We start from the raw sequence: 8,286 nt of genomic DNA on the forward strand, positions 1-8,286 counted from the left end.
TCAGAACCCTGTGTGATGCACTGCCCTCAAGGAACTTATAAACTCGGGAGTAAGGGAGATCAGACGAGTCCAAAAATAACATTAAGTGCTTTAGGGGAGCTTCACATGCTGCAGACGGTGTCTACACAGCACAAAATGAAGTGGCAGTTGGGCATGCATCCAGTTGCTTTAATAATTTTGGCAGCCCATTGAATACATAAGGCTGCAGAGTGGATCATGAGATCTCTGGAGAAGGGGATCCTACAACTTCCACTGGGAGCTTGCTGGGAGTTGCTTCACAGACTCTGGCAATGGAGAAGAAGAGTGGGGTTTTTTCCTTCGTCTCTTTTGGTTCCGAAGAACTTTCTCAGCTCAAAGTGGGAATTTTGGACTAAATGATAACAAAGCTCTCACTACCAATTGCTTCTTGCTTGGTTTCATAGTTTGATTAATTTTAATTCCTTCTGTGCTCCACTCTGTACTTCATACACATCTTTATTGTATTCGGATTGCTGGTTATTGCAATGATCTGCGTCCACGTCTCTCTCCTCCAGGGCAGGAGCTGTAATATGCTCATCTTCCTAACTCTGGATTCTCTACCACACCCATTTTTGCTATGTTTGGTGTTATGCTGATTTTATGTACCATAATTACTGAAGAGATTTTTTTTTTTTTTAAAGAGTTGTCCATGTGCTCCACTCTGATCCTTTTAGAAGGTGCTTCCTCCCATGCTTGGGTTAGAATGATAAAGTAAGACAAGTTTGTCTTTGTATCTTCTTTTTCTGAGGCTCCTTCCGTCGTAACTCCCCTGTGGGTCTACCCACACCTTCCAGTCAGTCCTGGATTAAGTCAGCTCTAAAGCACTCACTGGCAATGTTCTGTCTTAACCTGGTTACATGAGTGGTCTCTTTTATTGTTTTTTAAACTGTACCCAAAAGATCAATGTGCCCTTCTGCAATCAAAATAAGTGAAATAATGCACATTAAGAACATGTATCTTGGGACTTCCCTGATGGCGCAGTGGTTAAGAATCTGCCTGCCAATGCAGGGGACATGGGTTCGATCCCTGGTCCGGGAAGATCCCGCATGCCGCAGAGCAACTAGGCCCGTGAGCCACAACTACTGAGCCTGCGCTCTAGAGCCCGTGAGCCACAAATACGGAGCCCATGTGCCACAACTACTGAAGCCCACGCACCTAGAGCCCATGCTCTGCAACAAGAGAAGCCACCGCAATGAGAAGCCCGTGCACCGCAAGGAAGAGAAGCTTCCGCTCGCCACAACTAGAGAAAGCCTGTGCGCAGCAACGAAGACCCAATGCAGCCAAAAATAAATAAGTAAATAAACAAACAAACAAACAAACAAAAAAGATGGGATGCCCAGTTAAATTTGAATTAAAAAAAAAAGGACATGTATCTACCACTACATATACTGGGTTTCCCTCTGTGTGAGAGAGAAGACTTTTAATACATTTTAAGCTGCTTCTAGAGGCAAGAACGAGACACTGAGAGTACTGAGCTCTGAGTTGACATGGAAAGCAGTGTTGTAAGATGGATTAGATGGGAAGAGATGGAAGTCAGCCAGGCCATTTCAGGGTTCATTTCCATAGCCTTGATGAGAGATGTTGAAGGCTTGAGGCAAAGAAGACAAAAACATAAAACAGGCACTTTGGAGGAAAAATGGGAAGGCGTTCGTGACTGATGTGAAAGAGGAGCGATAAGACCAGATACAGACCTTAGAGCTCTAGAAACAGAAATGACTAAAACAATTTTTTTTATCATGGTAATATACATAAATTAAAAGTTACCATTTTACCCATTTTTAAATGTACAATTCAGTGGTGTGAAGTACATTCATACTGTTGTGCAATCATCACCCCATCCATCACCAGAACGTTTTCATCTTCCCAAACTGAAACTCTGTACCCATTAAAAACTAACTAACTCCCCATTACTCTTCCCCTCAGCCCCTGGTAACCTCTACCCTACTTTCTGTCTCTGTGAATTTGCCTATTCTAGGCACCTCACATAAGTGAAACATAATATCTGTCCATTTGTGTCTGGCTTATTTAAATTAGCATAGAGTTTTCAAAACAAATGAGTCTGCTGTGCCTCACCTCCATTACAATCACTTAAAGATAAAGTTGTATTTTTCAAAATGACATCCATTATGTATATGCTTAAATTTAAAAAGCCTGTTTCTGGGTTTTCTGATTGCAAACTTCTGGATAATTGAAGCCAAACTTTTCTCTCTATGTGTGTCTGGGGTGTGAGTTGGGTGTGTGTGTGTGTAGGGGGTACTCTCTGCTCACCTACTAGGCGCTCCTCCACTGCTCAGGAGGCCTTCCAACACCTGGAGACGCTACATTTTCAGATCTTCCTTGGACTCACCCCAGATTCAAATGTATCTGGTCAGTCTCCTATTCCCTTTGGGCTCTGTTCTCTGCTAATAGGTCAAGGAGGGTAACAACAGGTTGGTGTGCATTTCCCAGGTTAAATATTTACACTTTAACCAGGAGTATTTTTAATAGACCCTAATGAATCCTGGAGACAATGTGGAAATGGAAATGTCAGGAGAGCGGCAAGCTGATGGAGGAGAAGGTGAGACTCATGTGGCCAGGGCAGGTGTGGGGCTCTCCCAAACCTCCCGTGCAGATGAGCACCCAGGATGGCTGCATGGCCCCGGCACACACCAAAAGGTGGAGGTGCTTTAGGTGCCATGAGGTAGGTTGGAGGAGGAGCCCCTCACGGCACAGAATCCTAACTGTTTGGGCTGGCAAGAGCGTTAGTGATTGCCTAGTCCGGTTCCAGAATATGGGTTTGGAAATTAGAGGGCCTGAGTTTGAATTTTGGTTTCATGCCTTACTGTATGACCTTGGGCACGTCATTTGACCTCTTCTGTGCTTTCCCCACAAGTTGCCTGTGGGGAAATGAACAAATGGTGTCTACCTCATAAGACTGTTGTAAGGATTAAATAAAGACAATCTATTAAAGAGTATTTAAGAATGGTTTTTGATATATAGTAAGCACTACATCTATGTTAGCCATCCTTCACTTTACTCTTGGAAAAGACTGAGGCCCAGAGGTATTGCCCTGACGGCTCAGTGTAGAGCCAGGATTGAAGCTACAGTAATAGGAAGCTTTATGTGCCCATTAGCTCTCTGGGTTTCTTTTTTTTTTTTTCAATTGAAATATAGTTGATTTACAGTGTTATATTAGTTTCAGGTGTACAGCGTAGTGATTTAGTGTTTTTACATCTCTGGGTTTCTTAAAGCCAGGAGAGGGAGAATAGCAGGTCATAATCAAGAATGTTTCTATCCAAGTCTGAGGGAGAAGGTGACCTACTGCCCAAAGCACTGCATTTTATTTTCCCACGATAGAAAGAAGGCAGAGGGGGGGAGCCTGGTGACGCAGAGGCTGACTGCCAGTGAGACTCCTTTACGCGCGTGCACGCGCGCGCACACACACACACACACACACACACACACCCCTACCTGTTATTTCGGCATTTTTTTTTTTAAGTGAGAGATTCTGGTTAAAGTATAAATGCCCCTCAAGAGGGGTTATATATTAACCTCCTGCATTAGTTATCCATTGTGGTGTAACAAATCACTCCCAGACTTAGTGGCTTAAAACAACAATAATCATTCATTAGACCCCCAGTTTCTGGCGGTCAGGGATTCTGGAGTGGTGTGGCCGGACGGCTCTGGCTCAGGGTCTCTCACCAGGTTATGGCCAGACGTCAGCTGGGCTGCATCAGCCTGAGGGCCTGACTGAGTCTGAGGATTCAGTCCCAACCCGGCTCGCTCACGTGGCTGGCAACTCGGTCCTCTCATGTGGGCCTCTCTGTGGGGCTGCTTGAGTGGCCTCCTGACATGGCTACTGGCTCCCTCCAAAACAAGAAGTCCGGGCTTCCCTCGTGGCACAGTGGTTAAGAATCCGCCTGCCAATGCAGGGGACACGGGTTCGAGCCCTGGTCTGGGAAGATCCCACATGCCGCGGAGCAGCTGGGACCGTGAGCCACAACTACTGAGCCTGAGCGTCTGGAGCCTGTGCTCGGCAACAAGAGAGGCTGCGAGAGTGAGAGGCCCGCGCACCGCGATGAAGAGTGGCCTCCACTTGCCGCAACTAGAGAAAGCCCTTGCACAGAAACGAAGACCCAACACAGCCATAAATAAATAAATAAAAATTAAAAAAAAACAAAAAAATCCCCAAGCAGTCCAAGAAGCCCAAGGTCTTTCTGAACAAGCCTCTGAACTGACACACTATCACTTCAGAATGTTCTGTCAGTCACACAGTCAACTCCACTTGGCGGTGGGAGGGGACAGCAAGGTACGAAGACCAGGAGGTGAGGCTCTCAGAGGCTGGCTACCACGCCCATCTTCAGCTCCAATCCCAGTCGTGAATTAACCCAGGAATAGGAGAAACATGGAGGTGGTGTGGCGTCTGGGGGGAGGCCTTAAATTGGCCCCGAGGGGGAAGGCAGGAAGACAGGAAAGCAAGCCTCATCCACCTTTCTCCGCCCTACCAGAGGGCCCGAGAGGCAGCTTGAATCACGAAGGCGTAGCCCCTGAGGAGGTGACAGACCTCAGAAGCACTGTCACCACTGAAAAATACCGATAAAATTATTCCTCTTTGAAGCAAAGCAGTGAGAACTTTGAAGCTTTTGACAAATGTCCTGGTACTCACTGTCACCTGGCTGGACAGCAGTTTGAGATAGCTGCTGTTGCTTCTGCCAGTCTAATGTGTGTGACGTCAAGTCAGTCTCTTCATGTCTTACTGTCTCCATCCCTAGAAGGGGTGTGACAATATTAATTCCCTGGTGGTTGTTTTGAAGAACAGGTTTATCATTACCAATACATAATATACTTATTTTCATGTTATCATTTTGCTTTAAAAAGTTCATTAGTGTGTTTAAAAGATAGTACAAAGATTCTCATAGATGCATTAATCAACACATTTACTTGCTCATTTTTCTTTTAACTTTAGTTTTCAAAAATGCCCGAAGGCTACATCCATTACAGGGTAATGGACTGCAAAATGTTATTTAATTGCAACGAACATATTTACTGGAGTTACAGAAAAGAAAAAATATATAATTCTGTGAACTTCTATCAATTTAAAGGAATCAAAACAACCCGTGGAAAGGGGTAAGAGAACGCTTCCTCATGTTCTCACTCTCCCTCTCTCTCCCTTCTCTGCTCATTCACCTTAGCTCCACTGACCTTGAGAAAGCAGGAGACCTTGGGCCAGAGCATCTTCTACACTCAGAAGGCCCGAGACCCGTGGCTCAGAACTCTTGGGAGGTGGATGTATCTAACAGCCTCCTGGTTTGATTCTGATACAGGGCTTTAGGGTGCCTCCCCACCAGCAATTTTCCAGAGCCTTCCTCCTCTGCAGTCTGAGAATGCTCAGCAGATAGATCTTCCAGGGACTGGCGAGGGGCAGGGGCCGGTGGGGGGGTGGGGAGAGGGTGGGCGCAGCAGCCACAAGCAGTCCCACTCGTTGTGAGTTATTCCGGCGCTTTCCTCACTCACCTCACAGATAGTCTGAGCATTTTTTGGAGGTGACTAACCATGGCCTTACACCAACAATCTTATTTATGATTCTTGAATTATAAAATATTTTAAGGGAAGGTTTCCCACATAAATTTAAAACTGATAATTAAAAATATCAATAGATAAAACACACAAGTTCAGGTATACTTAATATACCCAAATTTTTCCAGCAGATCCTGGTACCATTACATATACAATTATATTTAATTCCATCGAAGATGATTACTTTGAACTGGATTCGCCTGCTGTCTATTTCTCGTTCCTCAGGGATCCTGTGAAAAATCCAAGGAAATTCCTTGCTGATTGGGGAGATATTAGATGCAACATATGGCCCACACATGTGATTAGTATTCCTCCAAGGAGACACGCCAAGGGTTATATTTAGAATATGGGGTATGTGTTCAGTGGTTCTGGATGACCCAGGGGATTATTAGATTCTTCGTGTGGAATTTTCTGTAGTTAAAAGAGGAATCTGGAATTTTGACTGTGTGTTGGAGCTCATCCGTAGGCTTTGTCAGGTGTGAGGCCTGCCACATTTTCACTATTGTGTAGTTTCTTGAAAGCTATTCCTATGGCTCTTCAGAGATTTTCTGAGTTTCAGGGTCTCTACCATGTATTTTAGAGGAGTCTAAATTTTTACTTTAGAAAGTACACAGGTACTTTCTAAAGTAAAAATTAATAATTCACGAACAATGTTATTGGCCCCCAAATAAAATGGATTGAGCCTATAATAGCATTGCCAGTTTTGCGCCTACCTTAAATGAAATAATTCTACATTTTATTTTATTGTTTGTCCTGATGTTTCACCACAATGGTGTTTTACCATGCATTTGATCATGGAACTAGAGAATGGGATAGGATTTCTGATAGAATTCTGATGTTCATGTCGCGGTCCTGGGAGGCCACACTCTGATAAATCAGGATTTCTGCTGCCTTGATCCAAGGCCTTGGCTCATCTGACCACCTCAGAAGCTCTACAGTCCCTCCTCCATCTCCTGGTAGGATGTCATCTACTGCACTATGAACTCCTAGTTTTCTGTGTACCCTACTTAAGCCACTGAAGTCCTGAACAATGTGAGGGCTGCCTATACTTGACTTTTCCAGCTGAATATCCTACTCTCATCTCAGAATCAATACCCTCTGCCCAATTTACTCCCCAGAACTGGAGGTTCCCTTTCCCAGTTACCTGACTGCTGTCCCTGCGGTGACACCTACTTCTCTTCACTTCCAGTCAGCCAGATGAGAACGCTTGGGAAGTATACTTTTATTCATTGTCTTACACTAATGTCTAAGTCCCTTTTCTCATTTTTCCCTTCAAGTGTTTGGATTCACTTTCCATGTTCTTCTCATTTGACACTGCATGGGAAGCTTTGATTCTAGCTATTTGCCATGACTCCTGTGTCCTCTCTCTCTCTCTCTCTCTCCGTTGTGCTGCTCCCCTGGCCTCTAGGCAAACTGCACCAAGCTTAACTAGTTTACCTCACTCTCAAGGGCCACCTCTAATGAGAATTTGCTTAACTCATCCAGCCTGGTTTTCCATTACTGCCAAAAAAAACTTCACTTCAGTCAGGTTAATTTCCTTTTCTCTTTTATTCATATTAAGATTTTACTTGCTTCTGTTTATTTTTTCAGGCATTTTTTCTTCCTGAAATATTCCTTTTCCCATCTTTCAGTTCTCCATATTCAGACCTCTGATAAACCCGCCTCACAGTACTTTCTTCTTATCCTGTACTTAAAATTAACAAAACAGATCAAAACCATAAAAATGTGTGCATACTCTTTGATCCAGTAATACCATTTCTAGAACTGTATCCTAAGAAATGAAAAATTAACAAATGAGAGAAAGCTCTTGTGCACAAAGTTTCCTCTCCCATACAACATTATTGATGATAATATTGAAGAACTGGAAACAAACTATATATCCAATAATAGAATTAAATAATTATCATACATCCCTCTATGGAAATTTTTCATGCACAAAACGAATATTATAAAGATTGGAATTATATGAAATTTTATTTAAAATATAAAGTTAACTAAACAATAGAAACAGAATGTATAATATTGTATGTATATAAACATTTAAAGTCAGTCCTTAATGTGCAAATTTTAAACAAGCTTGGCTTTTCCCCTTTTTTAGATAATTTAACACTAAAGACATTACTGACAAAAGAAAAACACATCCATTTACAAGTTTCTATGTAAATGAATTTTTTTTTTTTTTTTGTAAATGAATTTTTGTTAAAAAGAATCTAACACCTCTTATGTGCGTATGACATTCTAGTTACTTTATAATCATTTAATCCTTAAAACATACCCAGTGAGGCAGGTATTATTAGCTCCATTTTGAAAAAAACAAGCCAGGAGAGGGTAAATAATTCTCCCAGGATCACACAGGTAGGAAATGGTAGATTCAGAATTTTCACCAGACTCTGCTGCATGATAATCTGAAACAAAATGTTTCAGAGGACTTCAATATTAAATAATTTGACTATTATCATCCTTAAAAAGTAGGGGACAAGAGAAAGAGAAAGAGAGTTTTGGAATTACTTACATGGACGTCTTCCTAAGGAGTAGTGGAAAACATCACAGTGGTTAATGACAAAGTCCATGGTGGTGGACAGGGTGTCTTCTGGGAGTCCTTGTTCACCATTCTTAGCTTAAGGTTTATGATTCAGAGGTGACAGTGATAAAACTCTTCAAGCACTTGAATGGTTTGATTAGGCTGCAACCCACCCTCAAAATCAGATAGAA

At 42.7% G+C, this 8,286-nt stretch overlaps 1 long non-coding RNA gene across 1 annotated transcript in view; it reads right to left on the reverse strand.

Moving 5' to 3' along the window:
* Positions 1-5,388, reverse strand: part of LOC309662610 — a 592,813-nt gene extending 587,425 nt beyond the window's left edge. Inside the window, exon 1 of the long non-coding RNA XR_014264814.1 lies at positions 1,323-5,388. This is a non-coding gene — a long non-coding RNA (uncharacterized lncRNA). The remainder of the gene's footprint in view (positions 1-1,322) is intronic.
* Positions 5,389-8,286: the final 2,898 nt, after the last annotated feature.

Source organism: Balaenoptera physalus, assembly GCF_965194825.1.
Source record: "Balaenoptera physalus genome assembly, chromosome: 6".
Taxonomy (NCBI): domain Eukaryota; kingdom Metazoa; phylum Chordata; class Mammalia; order Artiodactyla; family Balaenopteridae; genus Balaenoptera; species Balaenoptera physalus.